Source organism: Setaria viridis, chromosome 7 (genome assembly GCF_005286985.2).
Source record: "Setaria viridis chromosome 7, Setaria_viridis_v4.0, whole genome shotgun sequence".
Taxonomy (NCBI): domain Eukaryota; kingdom Viridiplantae; phylum Streptophyta; class Magnoliopsida; order Poales; family Poaceae; genus Setaria; species Setaria viridis.
The window spans coordinates 33,402,954-33,422,168 of NC_048269.2; the positions used below are offsets into that span (position 1 = coordinate 33,402,954).

Below are 19,215 nucleotides of genomic sequence, written 5' to 3' on the forward strand. Positions count from 1 at the left end.
AGACCCCTCTAAACAAATATAGACAGGAAATGGAGGATATTATCTGTGCGAAGTCACATGCTCATCCATTCCTACACAGGTAAGGGAGGGGCAAATATAGACAGGAAACCAGGAGAGGATCAATTGCTTGTATATAGTGAATTAGTGATATATCTGTAACTTGTAAACTAGGCAGGCAAAATCTGCAACCTACACAGAGGCTTAGCATCCTTCTCGGCAATTGCTGCATTTTACCATTTTCCTGGCCGCTGGATCATGTACCATTATTCCGTCACAAGTTTAAAAGAGTGCTCCTTTGCCCCTTGAAACTGACGGGTCCTCTAATATATTCCTTATTAGCTTCGGATTTATTGGCTATACCTTTTTTTTCCCCTGAAATGGTCTTCCTGTTTTTTCTTTAGCAAAGTTTAACATTGATAACGTGTTCATCTGCTGTCCACGAGATTCACAGTGAGCCTGCAGGTTTCTTGAGCATGTACCTCTGCTCTGATTGGAAGTTGATGAGATCAGCAAGTTTGTTGCAAGAACATCTTCACTACTTATGTTGGATACTCAATAGGGTAGTTATGCTGAAACGAACACCAATGGTGAAACATGTATTCTATTTCTTATGATACTTGTATATGCGAACTCACACGCTCATCCATTCGTACACAGTTATACGCAGCCACACAGGTAAGGCCGGAGCAAATATAGACATGAAACCACGAGACGATCAATTGCTCGTATAGTTTGGTAAACTAAGCTGGCAAAACCTGCAACTCACACAGAGGCTTAGCATATCCTCCTGGAAGCTGCCCCGATGCCTTTTCATATGGGCATTTTACCATTGTATTTATTGGCCATCGAATCATGTACGTTTATTCACCTACATGTTGTAAAAGAGTGCTTCTTATTATGCACTTTGCACTTATGCTTTTTCCTCCTGAAATTATCTGCCCTCTTGTTAGCAATAAAGCTGAACATCGATAACGTGTGCGTGTCGTGTCCATGAGATTCACAGTGAGCCCTGTAGGGTTCTTGAGCGTATAGTACATCTGCTCTGGTTGGAAGAAGTTGAGACCAGCAAATTCGTTGCAAGAGAATCTTCACTAATGTTGTGTACATAACGATGCAGAAATGAGCACCAATAACGAAACAACACGAGATGAAGATAGATTACTTATGTTAATCCAGCGAATTAATTTCTTTCCCCACCCTTTGAAGTTTGAAGCCGTTTCCCCGTTTATGTGTAAGGCTCACCCTGTTTCTTTTTTCGTTCTTCCCTTATATTTTGCCAGGAGACGATAGACTAAAAGATTACTGTTGCGTACGCTGGCTACCTTGTTCATAAAAGCATTCTAGGATGTGGTAGGAGTATCCTATTTCTTGTGATGCTTATCTGTGAGGAAAGCTCATCCATTCGTACACTACAGGCAAGGGAGATGATGAAAAAAAGCAGGATGCTGTAGCATAGGCTGCCAAGCTTGTTCATAAAAGCATTTTAGGAAGTCACAAAACTGCCTAAACAAATTTGTATTCTATTTCTCTTGTGATACTAACCTGTGTGAACTCACATGCTCATCTATCCATACAAGGGTAAGTGAGGAGCACATATAGACATGCTCATCCATTCCTACACAGGCAAGGGAGACGATACATTAAGCAGCCTAATGTAGCGTACACTGACAAGCTTGCTCATAGAAGCAGTTTTAGGCAGTAAAAAGACTCCCTAGACGAACTGGGATTCTATTTTCTTCCGATACCGGCCCGTCTGTGCAGCAAACTCACATGCTCATCGATTCCTACAAATTCACATCTCGCGCATATTATCTTGACCTAGAGGTATGGAGTATTTGGACAAAGATCCGTCTGTGCGGTTCGCCTTTCAGCCTCAGGGGAACCAATACAGGATGCCCGACTCGGCATTTCTCTCCTTCGGCGGAGGTTATCCCGACTTCTTCGGATTTTTCGTTGGCGCTCGTGGGTCATCATTGCTGAGGCGGAGTGTTTCTTTCCACCCCGACAGGCGGTGTTTGATCGCTGGGACGGTCTCAAGGCGCGCACCATTGACGACCCGATGGGACACAATGTGCTCCTCACCTACTTGGCGACCAACTGGAGGACCTTCTCTTGTGCGATTCTGAGCTGGTACAAGCATGGCCAGACCCTGGCTGCCTGGAGTGGATTGACAACTTGGAGGCCCGAGAAATGTCACTACTCTTTCATGTCGGAAGCGCCCAAGAAATGCACTTGGACTTGAACCCTGATGAGTTAGAGTTGAATTATGACCGAGCGAGTATGGCTGTATGCATGGGACTATGGGAGTTGTTCGATCGTGTCGACTGTGGACACGTGTTCTACTGAGTTGTTTGTGGGGGCTGCGGAGTAAATGTGACCCAGTCAATGAATAAAATAAAATGAAGGCTTGAACCGTATGTCAATTTCCATTAATAATGTCTTTGTGAATTTGGGTGACTGATGCATAGTTAGGAGCTGCTTGGTTTGCTTGCCAGCTATAGCCTGGCCTCTCCTCGCCGAGCAAGGCAAGGCTTGCCAATGGAGGAGAGCCAATCCGGCTAGCCTGAGGAAGCAAGCAAAAAACTTGCTTTCGCAGAAATCGAGGCAGCAGGTGAGGTATCCAAACGCACGGGATGCTCTGCTCTCCTTGCCAGGCTAGGCGAGGCAAGGTCCGTCAAAAGTTCCAAGCACGCCTTTAGTATATCGCCGAGGAGCCCCTGTCCATTTGTTAGGTCAAATCTAGGATCGCCAAGGTTCGCTGGAAAACGATCATGTTGTTGTCTGGTCTACATGGTGTGACAAAGATACTCTCAATATCTTTCTTCCCCCTCAAAATGACGGCAAAAGCTTTGCCGTGAAGTTTATCAGAAGGGAGAAAAAATTGGCACATATATGGGTTTCATAACTAGTGAAGTGTACTATCTGATGATATGCCGGTGACCTCGTCAGGTGTTACATCTCGGCTAGAGATTGCCAACACAAAACCAACAATATATAACTGCCCCGCGATGAGGATCAAAACGACACTTCCTAGGTAGAGAATCGATTGTCTCGAGGTAGTCTGCTGGTCGGATGAACAGGGAGTTTGGCAATCCTGATTATTTGTAATGAATTATCTGTTCTGAGTGTAAAATGACTTGTATGCTCGTATAGCTCATGATAGCATGAGCTCACTTGATTCATGAGTATATACAGAAGATGATTTTGTCAATATTTTTTAAAGTTTGTAAAACATAAATTTTGATAAAACAATTACTTATGACCCCACCTGTCATCTCTCAATTTATCTTTTTCTTTGTTTTTGACTTCTTGGCATTCCTCTTCCCTAGCCTCAAAACTGCCATCCGGCAAAATTTAACATCTCCGTTAAATCTCAGATCAATTAATCGCAATTGAAGCGATAGAAGGAAATAGAAGAGATAGAAGGAAAGAGTCGCTGCCGCTCATCCTGCTGCCGAGCGTGCTGCCTGCTGCCGTCCCCTGCTGGCCCTGCCGCGCCGCGCCGCAGCTGCTCCCCTGCTGGCTGCGCCGTGACGCATCGCCGTCTGCCCGCCTGCTGCGCGGCGCCGCACCTGCTCCCTGCTGGCTGCACCGCCGCCCGCCCACCTGCTGCGCCACGCCGGAGCTGGAGGAGCTGGGGGAGCGCGCGAGGGAGCGGCGGCCGGAGCTGGCGGAGGGCAGAGGCGGCCGGGCGTGCGCAGGCGGAGGGAAGGCGGGTTGCGGAGGGGAGGGGAGGGGTGCGGAATCGGTGGGATTTTTCCCAAAAGCGACGTGAGGGACGATTCTGTGGCGTAGTGTTGTTGGGGCTGCGGTAAAAATCGCTGCCGGTGAAGGAGGTCGAGAATCGTGACGTTGGAGAGCTTCCTCGATTATTTTCGCGAGAATCGGCTGGAGAAGCTGAAACAAACACCCTGCTCGCTTCACTTGAAAGGACGCGTCAGATCCCGTGTACGACCCCTCAAAGAAGGAGCGGGCTTCCGTAAGCGGAAAAACTTTGTTCCAAATTCCTAAGCTACAAAGTCATGTTCGAATACGTGTGTACTACATGGTGGGGACCACCCATTTCGAGAAAGAAGTTTGGGCAACGTTGAATAGATTGCCATCGGATCGAGAGAAACCTGTGCTAGTGACCCTTGAAACATATGGTTTTGCATTTTTGACATCACTTTGCAGTTTTGGCACTTCAAACGTTAGGTTGCTTGATTTAGCATTTTCATCTTTTTAGCATGTATTTAGCTTGGGATCAACTGGAGGGTTTCGTCCCTATTTTTTTTTAAGTCTGATCCATCTCGTATTTAGTTGAATAATTTTATTTCAATATTTTGTTTGGTTTGAGGGGTTACGAAGAATAGATAGATGTCGTTTCTTACACTGTTAACGACGTGTCATTTATGAGCCCCATCTATCGTCCTCGCTATTTTTCCATTTATGAGCCCCATCTATCGTCCTCTCTATTTTTCTTTTTCTTTATTTTTTTTTCTCTTTGGGCCTTATCTTCTCCGTCGCATGACCCTCCACCACCGCGAGCTGCCTAGCCTCCTCACCAGCCGCCCGAGCACCGCACTGCCCTCCGCTGTCGTTAGCTCCCTAGCCCACCGCTCCTCGACGGCCGCCCGAGCGTCGTCCTGCCTTCTCCATCCTCGTGCGGAGCCGCCCCTGCCATGCCTCGACCCTTCCCTGCCGGCCGCGCCTCCGTCCTCCCCGCCTGTGCAAGATGGGGCGGGAGCAGGTCGTGAACTACAACCACCAAAGTTGATCGCCACAATACCCGCACACAAACTTGTCTATCCTGAAGGTCTGGTAGAGTGTGGTTCCGAGATCCTTGTGCTTGGCCACAATGATTTGTCTGGGTCGCAGATTTTAGTTTGCAAACTCGCAGACCTTGTGCTGCAAAGGTTTATCCCAACAAAAGACATCAGAGGCAATACCTTGTTCCTTGAAGAAAGGAATATAAGTGTCTCCTCTAAGGTACTGCCTACAGTGAAGGGTGACAATGTTGTCTTCATTCGTTCAGGAAGACCCTATCTTGCGCAATACCACCTCGGTAGTGGCAGCTTGTCACCGGCAATTGATAATTGCAGCCTGTATGGCCGCGGGACCTAGTAGTCTCATCCACTATATCTTCAGCTGTTGCATTCGTAATCGGTGGTATGTAGGTGCATTTACTTTATTTTCTTTCTGCATTGTTTTTCCCTACTAAAAATTGTTTTGTTTGGGGCTTGCTATTAACATTTGCATTATGTGCTTGCAGGAGCAGAGGACTAATATTCAGAAGGAACGCAGAAGGTTGGTCGATGCAAGATTAAGAGAAGTTGAATAACGAGGTAAGTCCTTCAGCTCTTCTTTTATTTGGTGCACCGGCCTTTTAATGACACCATGTTACTTTCAGCTCGTATTAGTTGAAATGTACATGTTATTTATACCTCATCCATGTGGCATACCCCCTCTTCCAAATAAGGCTTTACAATATGGAACACTGCATCTGTGCTAATGCGTGACTTTGTTGCTGAATAGAGAGTGATTGCAAAATTAATAAGCTCTTATGAAATTGTAATACGCTTCCTACAGAGAGAGATTTTGCCCATTTGCCATGATTATCTACTGTTGTGCTACCAGACTACCATAATAGAGGTGGGTAAGCTCCTAGTTTAGTGTCAGGTTCTGCACAAAGGCCTATTCGTCTGACAAACAGGCAAGGGTTGTTCCAACACTACTAGTCATCTAGTCCCCCCTTTCCCATTGTCCTGAAAAAATCATTGACATTTGGATACCCTTGGATAATTGTATTCAACACAGTACAGTCACGGGCCCACTCACACCATATTGCTGCAAACACTGTATCCCTCTGTCCCCTTACAATCCATATTGCTGCTGTCCTCCTGAAGTTCTTTTCATTGCGACTGCTTCACCAGTGTGCTGGTTTTGGTGAACGTGTTGTTGTGGGCTTGTGGCAAGTATTTGATTTTAGCAAGGTGAATGGTTCGCAGCTTGGCATGCATCAGTGAGCAAGTAGCTGGTTTAACACACTGCTGCCAGTCTGCCGTGTAGTGAGATCCTGATTGTTTTCGGCGAGTACTATGCTAGGCGGAGGTTGATGTTATTCAGTCTTGTGGCATAACGGCACTCTTCCAGATCTGTGAAAGATACCAGTCGCCAGACTGATCAGAAAGATATCATTTCATTGCCTCACACAATGTATTTGTGCTCATTTGCTTAACACTATTGATTTCATCATGTGGCTCATTGTAACTTGCATTTTCTTGAGACTTCAAAAAGTTTATTAGTACTTGTGTGTTTTGGCCTTCAAGTTTTTTAGCCTTCAGATGCGCAAAGCTGTTCATACTGACTGACAAGATGAATTTTTTTTGAAACGAACCTGGCAGGAGAGCTGCCGATTATGTTAAAAAGAAGAAATCCAGACTGGATAAATACAATCGATCAAAAATGAAATAAGGCAAAAACTGAACCAGAAAAACAAAACAACACTATGAACTCAATCGCAATCAGCATCGCGCCAGTAAAGTGGAGAGATGTTTCGCTCCCGCCATAATCCACACGGCAGCCTCGTCTTTGATCCTCTCAAAGATCATGTTGACAGTAGACTCCTTACTGTTAAATATTCTCATATTCCTTTCCCTCCAGATTGTCCATGTAACTAGCATGATCAAAGTTCGCATGCCTCTCTTAGAGCAGGAATTTGCTCCCGATCTCATCGACCACCAGTGATGCAGCGTATCTGCTTGTTGCCAGGCCCTCGGGTGGATTGCTGGCGCTGACAACCAGTCCACCACCATGGCCCAGATTCTTGTTGTGACCCGGCATTCGGCGAAGAGGTGTAACGCTGATTCTTGTGATCTTCGACATAGTGGGCAGGTAGCTTGATTTGGCCATCCCCTTTTCTGAAGCTTGTTAGCAGTCCAAAGCCGATTTTGGATTGTGAGCCAGGAGAAGGTTTTGCAGCTTCTAGGAGCCCATATTTTCCAAATCAAGCTGTCAAAGTTGGTGGATGCCGAACCAATGAACTGTGCGTCGTAAGTGGATTTTGCGGAGTAGCTACCATCTGCAGTAAACTTCCAAGTGATTTCATCTTGGACACTCGGGCGCAGGGCTACTTGTTGTACGACTTGCCACAGAAGGATGAATTCTCGAAAGTGCTGTACAAAGAACCTATTGTGGTGTATGTTGATATCCTGGATCCATGTTCGGTTGTGAAGCGCGTCACGTAAACTCTTGTTCTTCCTTTCTGAAATGGAGAAAATACCTGGCGCTATGTCCTTTGGCCTTTGGCCTTGAACCCAGGCACTATTCCAAAAGGAAGTTTTTGCTCCATCGCCTACGTCGATGCGTGTACATGCCGCAAATAATTTCCTATCCGTGTTATTACATGGAACCTCGGAGCCCACCGAAAGCTTGTCTTCCGCTTTCCACTCATGCCAAAGCCATCTGAGCCTCAGTCCTCTTGCAAACTTGTAGATGTTTAAAATACCTTCTCCCCCCAGTCTTGTCGGCCTGGCAGACCTTCGCCAATTCACTTCGCATTTTCCCCTTGTTAATGTCGCCGCCCCTGCCCAAAAGAACTTCTTGCGCTTAGCGTCGATTTTCTTCGTCACCTCTTTGGGGGCCTCCATTGCCGACAGGAGGTATACCGCCTGCGATGTTAATACTAATTTGGTGAGTGCTAGGAGGCCCGCCATAGTCATGTTCCTCGCATTCCACGCAGTGAGCTTGCAGGTCGCCTTGTCTATGACCAACTGGAAGTGTACTCTCTTGAGCCTTGACGTCGTTAGTGGAAGACCAAGATATCGCACCAGAAAGGAAGACCGTGTGATTGGAATGCCTCCAAAGATGTCGTCCATATTGAGCTCCTCGCATCTTATAGGCACCACACTTGATTTCTCGAAATTTGTTCTCAACCCCGACGCATCACCAAATCTAGTGAGGAGGTCAGCTAAAGCAATGACATCCTGCCTAGTCGGATTTAGGAAAATAGCTGTGTCGTCGGCGTACATGGATGTTTGGAAATTGAGGGACCTGCCTCGCAGCTTGGATATGAACCCTCTTTCAGTGGCCTGCTCCAATAAAGCTCGTAGCGGTTCGATTGCAATCACAAAAGGTAAAGGAGATAAAGGATCTCCTTGCTATAGTCCTCTGTTGTGCCTGATGGGGCTGTTTGGGACCCCATTGAGAAGGATCCTAGATGAAGATGTGTAGAATAGAGAGGCCATCCATTCCCGCCAACAAATGGGGAAGCCCAAGCGTTGAAGTAAACCTAGCAGGTAATCCCATCTCACCGAATCAAACGCTTTGGCGATGTCAAGCTTAAAAATTAGTGTCGCAATTTGTTGCCGATGGTAGCGATGTGCCATGCTCCTGACTGTCATAAAATTATCGTGGATGCTCCTTTGCTTGATGAAAGCCAATTGTGATTGTGACACAATGTTTTTCATGTGCAGAGCCAGCCGCATGGCGAGCACCTTTGTAATAATCTTGATGAATGAGTGTATCAAGCTTATCGGTCTGAAGTCAGGGACTGCCTCGGCCCCTTCCTTTTTTGGCAACAACACTACGTTGGCCGTGTTGATTAAAGGCAGGCTCATGCAACGCAAGTTATGAAAAGCATTGGCCGTGTTTATTTTTTTTTTCTAGAATACGCAGGAGAGCTGCGCATCATTCCATTAAGAAGAGATGGAAATAATAATACAACGCGGGCCTATACCGGGCACACGCACACGGGCAGTATAACACAGTGCCGATTACAGGATTCTGGAGCTACCAAAGAAGACCTTAAGTCCTAACATCACTGAGTCACAAAACACCAACCCACACTGTGGAGACAAAGCGCCCCGGCTATGTACCAGGCCGCCGCTTCCGCCGCGACTGCATCCGCTAGCTGCTGCGGTGTCCTTTGAATGTTTCCGGCGAAGACCCGATTATTGCGCTCTTTCCAAATGAGCCAGGAGACTAAGGTGAAAGTGGAGTCGAATCCTCGCTTACTAGCGCCATGAAATCCTCGTCTCCGGAGTAACCACCAATCCAATAGTGAAGACCCGGCAGCTGGCAAGGATGAGGCGTTTCCGGTCAGTTGGTCAACTACGTGCCATACCTGCTGTGTGTAGCTGCAGGTTGCAAGCAGGTGGTCAGAGGTCTCAGACTCCTGGCAGCATAGACAGCAATCGTCCCAGCTTTGTAACCCATGCTTCATCCGACGAGCCGATGTCCAGAGCCGCTGCCTTGTAGCAGTCCACATGAAGAGCTTAACTCGGAGGGGAGCCCACGCTCGCCAGATGCATCGGAAGGCCGGAGATTGAACAGACCCCACGAAGAAGAAATTGTACGCTGACTTGGCCGAGTATGAGCCTGACTTCTCCCAACGCCACACAATCCTATCCTCAACTCCTTCCTGTAACTGGACGTTGGATACCGCATGCCATAGCTGAACATATTGTGCAATTGCAGCCACTGTTAGTGTCCCGACAATGTCCCGGATCCAACTTTTCTCCATGAGAGCAGACCCCACTGTTCTTGTACTTCTGACATGAGGCTTGACCATTAGGCACAGATCAGGAGCAAGAATGCAAGGAGATAGGGAGTCCAGCCATTGATCCTCCCAGAAAAGTGCGGTGTTCCCACTGCCCAATTGCACCCTGGTGGAAATCTGGAAGGCTTTTTTCAAAGTGCTGCTCTTTTCCAGGGTGTTGGCCAAGCATTTCCAAGGCCGCCGATCGTCAGTCCTCTTGAACCACAACCAGCGCAATCGCAGAGCCACCGAAGCCCGACGGAGGTCTTGGATACCTAGGCCCCCCACTGTTTTAGGTCGGCAGGCAATTGGCCAGGTCACAAGGCATTGCCCACCATTGGCAGTCGGCTTACCAGCCCACAAGAATCCTTTCTGGAGTTTGTCAATTTCCTGGAAGACCCAAGCTGGAATGTCAAGAGAAATAAGATTATAGGTGCAGGTGGCCGTCAGAACCGATTGGACCACAGTCATTCTCCCCGCCTTATTCATAAGCTGTGCCTTCCAGTTCGGAATCTTGCTGGCCACCTTATCAATCAAAGGTTGGAACTGATTCTTCCTAAGGCTTCGTACTGACAGTGGCATACCAAGGTATTGTATAGGAAAACCTACAACTTGGGCTGGAAAGATGCCACGGATTCTCTCTACCTGCTGATCACTGCATGCAATTGGTGCAATGGAGCACTTCTGCAGGTTTGTACGGAGTCCAGAAGCATTACCAAAGAAATCCAGAATCCCTCTGATAGCAATAGCATCCTGAACCACAGGCCGTGCAAAGATGATCACATCGTCAGCATACAACGAGCACTGATGACAAATGGTGTTATCTGCAGGAGGGGCGAGGACACCCAACTCAGCTGCCCTCCTGAGGAGCCGGTGCAGAACTTCCATGACAAGTATGAAAAGCATCGGCGAAAGGGGGTCGCCTTGTCTCAACCCTCTAGCGTTGTCAATTAGTCGACCGGGGGAGCCGTTGAGCAGCACTCTGGTGGTGGCCGAAGACAGCAGGACAGAGATCCAGTCCCTCCAGTTAGTCCCAAAGCCCCTCGCTTGGAGGACTTGCAGGAGAAATGGCCAGCACACCGTGTCAAAAGCTTTAGAGATATCTAACTTGATTAGCAAACTTGGCTTTCTTTTTCTGTACAGAGTCTTCGCAGCAAGCTCAACAAACTTGAAATTATCATGGATGGATCTTCCCTTGACAAAAGCGCTCTGATTAACATCCACCAAATTGTGGAGCTCCTTGCTAAGCCGGTTAGCAAGCAACTTCGTAACTAACTTCGCAAAGCTATGCACCAGGCTGATAGGCCTGTAGTCAGCAGGTGAGAAGGCATCCTGTTTTTTCGGTATCAGTGTGATTAGAGAGCTGTTTAACCGGCCAAACTGGATGCAAGCCCCATGGTAGAGCGCGTCAAAGCATGCCAGGACGTCGCGTTTGATCACCGGCCAAGCCGCTCTATAGAACTCCGCGGTGAAGCCATCCGGCCCGGGGGCACGCTCTTTAGGTAGCTCGACGATGGTTCTCCATATCTCCTGTTCAGGGAATGGAGCTTCCAGGGGATCCAGGTCCAGTGGCAGTAGTCCCAGCGAAGCAAGGTCAATAGCCTCAGTTCTGGAAGAAGGTGTTCCAAGGATCATCCTGAAGTAATTGTATAGAAGTAGCTCCTTTTCATCATGTGTGATAGCAATGACACCGTTGTGCTCAAGTCTAGCTATATGTTTCTTCCTCGTGCGGTGACTGGCATGGAGGTAAAATAATTTAGTATTGGCGTCACCCTCTTTTAGGAAGAGAAGCCTGGACCGTTGGCGTGCAATGGTGCGCTCAAGGGAAGAGAGGCCAAGGACTTTGCATTTGAGCTGAGCCCTCAAATGAGCTTCATCTGATGATAGGGGCCTGACCTCCTGCGCCCGGTCCAGCCACAGGATTAGAGCTCTGGCTGTCATGAGCTGCACTTTGACATCACCCACTTTCCTACTGCTCCACTGCTGCAGCGCCTTGGAGGTCCTCTTAAGCCTCTGGTCAAGGGAGATGAACGGGTCGTTTGTGGCCGTCGGCCCATCCCAGGCCCCCTGGACAGCTGCAAGGAAACCGGGCATTCGAACCCACCATGGTTCGAAGTGAAAACGACGCTTGGGGAGATAGCTGGCGTTGGACGCCAATAAAAGTGGGCAATGATCCGAAATGTCCGTTGATAGCGCCTGAAGCGTTGCAAAGCAATAACAAACTTCCCAATCCACCGACACAAGAACACGATCAAGCTGTGCCATAACCGGAGTTTGTCGCTCATTACTCCATGTATATCTTCTGCCCTGGAGGTAGATCTCCTTCAGGTTGACATCATCCACGAAGCGCCGAAAGCGGCCGATATTGCGACGATTAATGTTGGATGTGCTTTTCTCCGATGCTCGCAAGATGAGGTTGAAGTCCCCCACGACAAGCCACCTGGACGATGCCAGCGAGTGAACTAAGCGCAGTTCGTCAAGGAATTCAACTTTTTCACCGTCTGGCTGAGGTCCGTAAACGTTAGTCAAAGTCCAAGGCGAGTCATGGCCTTGTATTTGAGCTGAAATGGTTAAGGAGTGGCGTCCCCCATGCAAACGCACACAAGAAACATCTGGGCTTTTGCAGGCTATCAGAATGCCTCCTCTGGTACCTTCGGCCGGCAGATAGTCGAACCACGAGAAGGAGCCGCCCAGCATGCTAGCAATCGTGAAAGGTGTGATAGCACTCAATTTAGTCTCCTGAATACAAACAATAGACGCCCTCGAGTCGGACACCAAAGAGCGCAGAGCTTCGCGACGGGAACGAGCGTTCAGACCGCGGACATTCCACACCAGCATATTAATATTTGCAACTTCCATTAGAAAACGTAGCCCCAGTCAGCAGGATACAACAGTAGCGCAGCGTTAGACGCTGATCACCTCAGATTGGCTCACCAGGTGCCTAAGCTGGGCGTCAGTGAGACCGTTAGCCATTGGAAGGATGTCACGGAGTGCAGCAAAATGCTGGGGCTGCACAGAGGACGACAGGAACTTATCAAAGTTGCGGGGAGTGGCGCAGTTGTCATCAGCATCCTGGGACAGAACTCCCAATTTCTTCATGGCGAGGATCTCTCCCTTACGGGAAGGGCGAACAGCAGCATTGAGCGGTTTGGTGGCGAGCCGGTTGCTACGGCGGGGCGTCTCTTTAATGATGGGCGGCGCCACTTGGGTCCGGGGACATTCTGCCAGCGGGGGATCCAGGGGCATTCGAACACTATGGAGGAAGGCCTCAGTTCTCGCCCGCGCCACCACGGAGGAAGAGGGGGATGGTGGTAACTCCAACTGTGGTTCCGAAGGCGAAGTCATCTCCTGCGTCGGCGGCACCTGCTCAGACGGAGAGGGATCCGCCAGCAACACCGGCGAGCGACGAGGACGCCTGGAATACGTGCAGGGAGGGGTCGGATGCTCCCAGGCCTGCATAACTCCCAGCTCATCCGAAACCGGCGACTGGTCCCTCGGCAACAAAGATACAATAGTAGTTTCAAGCAACATTGGATCATCACGAGGCGGGGGTGAAGAAGACGAAGTGGACGGGAACAAGTCGGGTGAGAGGTCCACTGGAGGGCGCGTGTCAAGGCGACCTAGTCCCCGATGCTCACCACCCTGCGGTGCCACAGCAGCCGGGTGTGGCGGCGACTTGCAACGTACAGGGAGGCCAAACGCGCCCACACCGGGGTCCGGCCCTCCAAGATGAGGTACGAGTGGTTGAGGCCGAGCAGAGGCCGCCGCCGGGCGCGCCGTCACAAGGGCTTCAGGCCGCCGCAGCGTCCGGGACGGCGGCGGCGCCGAAGAGACACGCCTGGTGCCAGAGCCCGAAGCAGCGACATCGTCTCCGCCGAAGAAGGAGCCGTCCTCGAAACCTTGCCGCGTGGGGAAGCCGTGCAGCCGCGGTCCGACTCCGCCCCCTCCAGGGGCGAAACGGTCGGGGTCGCCATCACGATCAGACCCCCCATCGCTGGACGGAGGTGAAGGGGATGGAGTCGGCGAGCGCGAGCGGAAATCCGTGACATGGCGAAGCCGGATGACGATATCGTAAAACAGTCCTTTCTTCAGCCTTAGGTAAGGCGGAAGGTTCCCCCAAATACTCTGCATCATCGGGTCGTCGTAAGATATCTGCTGTTCATGCTCTGCAATCCAGAGCCTACATCGCTTCGGGATGCGGGCCGGGTCGTCAGTCCATCCCTGCACCTTCAACATCCGCCCGTCGCCGGGAGCAGACGCCACCTGCTCCACCCAGCAACCGGGAGCAAGGATTTTCCTCGCTGTGCGGGCGCACCAGGCGTGCGCGGGGATGCCATCCAGCTCCAGAGACACACGAAAGAGGCAAGAGCCGGCGTTCGCCCGGACCAGCCGTGTCCAGGGGCGGAGGGAGAAGCGGAGGTCGCCAACCTGCACGAACCGCGCATCCATAGCCGCGTCCCTGGCGCGCTGCGACGTGAAGGAGACCAGAAAACTCTCGGGCCAGAATTGGCGCACCGAGAAGTTGTCGGACCCAGCCACCGGCAATTCAGCAATCGCGCGGCGAAATCCCTCAATCGGCAGATCCGCCGGAGCACCTGGAGCCGCCGCCAGAAGAGAGAACCGCAGGCGCTCCTCCTCCGCATCCATAGCAGCATCTCTAGATAGGAAGCAGGTGACTTCCCCGGGGCGGCAATCAGGGTGACCGGGAGGGAAGTCGTTGAAGAAGAGCTCGTTGCCGATGTCGTCATCAGAGGGGGTGCCAGAGCCCGACGGCCCTTCGTGAAGCGGGGGCCGCGGCGGGTTCAGCTGCAGCGATGACGCGGTCATGGATCCACGCGGGTGGGAGGTAGCATTGCCCTCCCCCGCAACCGACCGGGGGGGCGGGGCGTCCGCCGAGCGAGCTCCAGGGAGAGGCGGTGAGGGAGTGCGGCCGCCGGCGTCGCGCCCACGAGGCGTCGGAGGGGAATCCCGCCGGGCACGCACGAAGCAGCGCTCGTCCCCAACGCCGGAGGAGGCGGAGCTGACCGGGCTGCGCGGTCGCTTGCAATCGCGGGCGAGGTGCCAGAACCCGTGACACCGGAAGCAACGGATGGGGCGACGACATTGGGCAATGAGGTGACTGAAGGAAAGGCAGTTGAGGCATCGACCATTGAGCTCCGGCGGGATGCCCTTCGCCGCAGGTCGGGGATTGAGGGCCTCCAAGAACTGGCGCTGCGCCCGGCGTTGACGCCGACGCCTCCTGGACCGGGTGCGGCGACTCTCCGCTGTAGTCCAACCCTCGTCCGCCGCAGCATTGGGCGGAGGCAGAGGAGCGGCTGCAGATCGAACAGCCGGGGGGGCGTGGCCTCGTGGAGGGGGCCCGGGGGCCACAGAGGTCTGGCCGCGGCGCCCAATGGGGCGGCGGCCGGCACCTCGCGGCCCAGGGGCGACGTCCCTTGCCGGGGGAGGGAGGCACGGGGGAGGCGCGGTGGGGTGGGATGGGGGGGGGAGCCTTGACAGGTGGGGGGGGGGGGGGGCGGCGGGCTGGATAAGAGGATGTCGCGGTAGGACGGTCGCGGGGATCCTCCGTAGGAGGACGAGTCAGATCCGGACTCGTCCCTCCATCGGACCTGCTTGCCCCGACCGCCGGAAGTCCCCCCGGGGAAGAAGGGTTCCGCGCGGGGGGAGAGCCTTCGGGACGGGGAGGGGGATCCTCCCAAAGTGGGGCTGGTGGTCACCGGTGCCGGAGTGGCCGCCGGTGAGGGGTGGTCGTGGGGACCGGGGGCGGCGCTCAACGGGGAGCGCGGGGAGCGGAGCGAAGCGAGAGCCATCGATAATGCTTGGCCGTGTTTATGACATCGCACTTTATAATCGCCCAACAGGCCTTGTAAAATGCCCCAGTGAAGCCATCCGGTCCCGGTGCCTTGTCCGATGGTATGTCTAGTATTGCATGTTTAATTTCCTCCTCCGTGAAAGGTTCGGCGAGGGAGCTGAGGTCCAGACTGGGGAGATTTATGCTGTCCCAGTTAACGTCCTGTGATCGTTGTCCCGTCGGTCCCATTATCGTAGCGAAGTGGTCTTGAATTATGTTGACTTTTTCTTCGTAATTGAAGACCCAAATGGATCCTTGTTTTAGTCGTTGAATGTAGTTTTTCTTCTTCCTTCCATTAACCCTCCGATGGAAGTATTTGGTATTAGCATCACCTAATTTGATATTCGTAATGTGTGATGCTTGTTTCCGTCTGACCCTTTCAACCACCTCTAGGCCGAGGATTCTTCGCTTAAGTTTTTGCTGCAGGTTCAATTCGTCCCTGGTGAGGGCTCTATGCTCTTGCGCCATATCTAATCTGAGGACGACATCACACGCCATGAGAAGCTACATCTTGGCATCCGGGTAAAAGTTGTGGCTCCAGGCTCTAAGCATTTGGGAAGTTTCCCGTAACTTGTGATACAGGCGGTGAAAAGTCTCGTGGTGAGCGCAGGGCTTACTCCAAGCTTCGACTACTACCTCCTTGAAGCGTGGCAATCTCAGCCAAAACGCCTCGAACTGGAATGTCCTTGGCCGTCATGGTCCACTTTGATTGGAAAGGAGTAGTGGGCAGTGATCCAAGTGTGATGTTGAAAGTGCATGTAGAGCGTGGGAGGCAAATAAGGCATCACCTTCCGTATTACAGAACATTCGGTCGAGTCTGACAAGCGTCGGATTTTGTTGCTCATTGCTCCATGTGAAGTGGCGGTTCTGAAGTGGAATTTCCTTGAGCTCGCAATCACTAATCGCCTCCCTGAATAGACTCATCATTCTAGTATTTAGCCTAGAATTGTTCTTGTCCGCGGCTCTGTATATGAGGTTAAAATCCCCCATAATAATTCACGGTGTCCCACTGGAAGGCTTAAGTGTTAGCATTTCTTGTAAGAAGGCTCTCTTTTGCCCCTGACTGGATGGTCCGTAGACATTTGACAGTCTGAAGGTTTCGCCATCATGTAGTGAAATAGAGGCTGATAAGTGAAACATCCCCACGGTAATCTGTGAGACCTGCACTACCCTCTCATCCCACAGTATCAGCAGTCCTCCTCTTGTACCTGAAGCTCCTGTGGCTGGCGCGAAAGCGGTTTTGGTTAGCCTGTACCCACCCAAGTAAGACGCGGTGAAGTCATCTATCTGTGCAAGCTTGGTTTCCTGGAAACATGCAATGGCGCACGTCGTGTTGGCCACAATCTGGTGAACTACATCCTTACGGGCTTGCTGATTAAGACCCCGTACATTCCAACATAATACATCAACGTCGGGGCCGATCATCTGAAACAGCACGGCGCTTCTCAGTGTTCTTCAGGCCTAAACGGCCGAAGCATTCAAACCCCTGCTGACGGCCGAAAGACGCACAGAGAGTGTCACAGAGCAATGAAGATGACTTGCAAAATATCAGTTGCAACATGTTTTGCAGCTTGAAATTACAAGCATATTGAATAAGTCTTGCAACATGTTGAAGGCGTACAGGAAGTCTTGCAACACACAGCCACCATCTGAACATGTTTTGCAGCTTGAAATTACAACCACATTGAATAAGTGTTGCAACATGTTGACCTGACAAGATGAATCAGTATGCTGCTGTTGGAAAAGAAAAGGACAGCAAAGTATTTGTAGATTAGATTATACCTTTTTCTGAATATTCACTATCAGGCACTCGTTTAGATGATGTGTGCCAATAGGTTACCATCCCTAATTTTCAGCACATTAGGTTTTCAGTGCTTAAGTGGCGCTTTCCAGAAGTTGTCAGAACTCAGAAATGACATATCAACTTCTGCTGGCATTCTGAGTACGTAGTGATTTCTCTGCTGATATGTCATTTCTGATGAAAATAACTATGTATTGTGAATATTTTTTCATGATGACTAGTGGCATGCTGCAAATTTACGTAATTATCCTATGGAGTAACGTGTGTGCGCTTTTATGTCCAATAGTGTTGATTCAATGGGTATAATAGTTCATTTAACACAATCTTCTACCCATACCCCTTTTCCAGGTGTAAACCAACACATGGCTACCAGTTTACCAGAATGAGGAGGAGATTCTTGGTTGCTGGCAAAAATTAGCATTCCTTCCATTATGCTTTTGACTCCTACAGTACCTTTGTAGTGTGTAGTACTTAAGTTACTATTGTTGTTTACAAATCTTTATCTGTGTGCTGCATTCTCGCACTGCTGAATTGTTGCAATGTGGATTTTTACACATTTAGTATACATTCCCTCCATCCCAAATTATAAAGTCGTTTTGGGTTTTCTAGGTTCATACATTTTACTATGCATTTAGACATAATATATATCTAGTGCATAGCAAAAACCTATGAATCCTCTTCATTCAAGAAAATAGGTACTCCTGAAAATGAGGCTTTGGTGCATCATCAGTTCATCGCAGGCGTTGGCGTGACTGCATCGAGCCATCGAATACGTATGTTGTGTAGGCAACTTGGGCCGTGCACTTGATCTTGCATGTTGGGCTGGTCTATGCAAAGTATGAATGAAGTGGTCCGTCCGAAATCCTTTTCAAAATTTTTGCATGTATGCAGAGATGGCGAGTGCGACTGGGGGGTACTGACCGAGAACACTTGGATGGCCTGATGACCCAAGTGCGGGGATGGACGGAAGACTTTCTGGAAAAGCTGAAGGATCAACCACCTGGAGAATCGTTTATCTGAAGAATCTGTGTCTTTACTTTCTTATATCTCTGTGTGGTAGAAGTTTGTTTGCTGTAGTGTCGAGGGTTGAGCTCGTGTGCTCTCTTCTGCTCGTTATCTGTAAGCTGGTATCCCCAGTGTGTCGCAAGGTCTGTAACCCAAACCTTATTGGCTTTCTATAAAAGCAGGGTGAACCCTTTTTCAAAAAAAAAAAGTGGTCCGTCTTTGAACTGGGCCGTATTGATCGTGGTCAGGGTCGAAATGACAAATGAGTCAGCATTCAAACACAGACAGATCGTCTTTTCGGTTTCTTCTTGTGCGGGAGTTTTCAGTTTTGAGTCCATAGCAATTAGCAAAACCCCAACCTTTTTCGGATTCACTGAAAAAAAAAACTTATTTAGGCCTAACTCCCACACTCCCAAACAAAGTGCACGCTCCGATTCATAGACTGCAACGACGAGACCCGGGTGGTCTCCTATGTTGAGCCCGGCGAATATATGCTGCTGTGGTGGCAGGTCTTCACGATCCTCTAGGATCGTCCACCATGAAAGACACCATGATTGGCCCGGACACAAGCACAAGTGAAAGGTGACGAGAGAAACCATAGCACATCGATCGGCCCAGGCACTAGCACGACGATGAAGGCCTAGATCGAGTCAGCATGCCGTATACGGGGATAGGGATCGATTCGATCCCTCCGCTCCCCTCCAATCTCCATGATATGTTCAACTGAGAGGAGAAAGGTTATTCTCCATAGCTAGGAGCGAAGACATGATGAGTGTGTCTCCTGTGACTGCAGCCACTTACAAAGGGACATTCTGGAGATCATTTGCAGTGTACGACTGTCGATATGATCGATCTCCTGGTAGAATTTTCTTTTCTGACCGAGGATATTTCTGCTGATAGGCACATGATTAGGTAATTTCCTTTCGGGAACATGACAAAAGAAAAAGGAAGTGCTTCCTCTGTTGAGCCGTGCAAGCGCCTCATCTAACCGAAGGAGAGCTATGAATGATCTAGTCATGGAGGTCCACCGACCACCAGGAG

The 19,215-nt window shown here is 50.2% G+C and overlaps 1 long non-coding RNA gene across 1 annotated transcript; it reads left to right on the plus strand.

Annotated features, from left to right (window-relative positions):
- Positions 1 to 4,442: 4,442 nt before the first annotated feature.
- LOC140223382 (uncharacterized) lies at positions 4,443 to 18,398 on the plus strand. Its single transcript, XR_011898815.1, has 4 exons — positions 4,443 to 5,148; positions 5,252 to 5,324; positions 17,518 to 17,942; positions 18,061 to 18,398. It is a non-coding gene; the product is annotated as an uncharacterized lncRNA (long non-coding RNA).
- Positions 18,399 to 19,215: the final 817 nt, after the last annotated feature.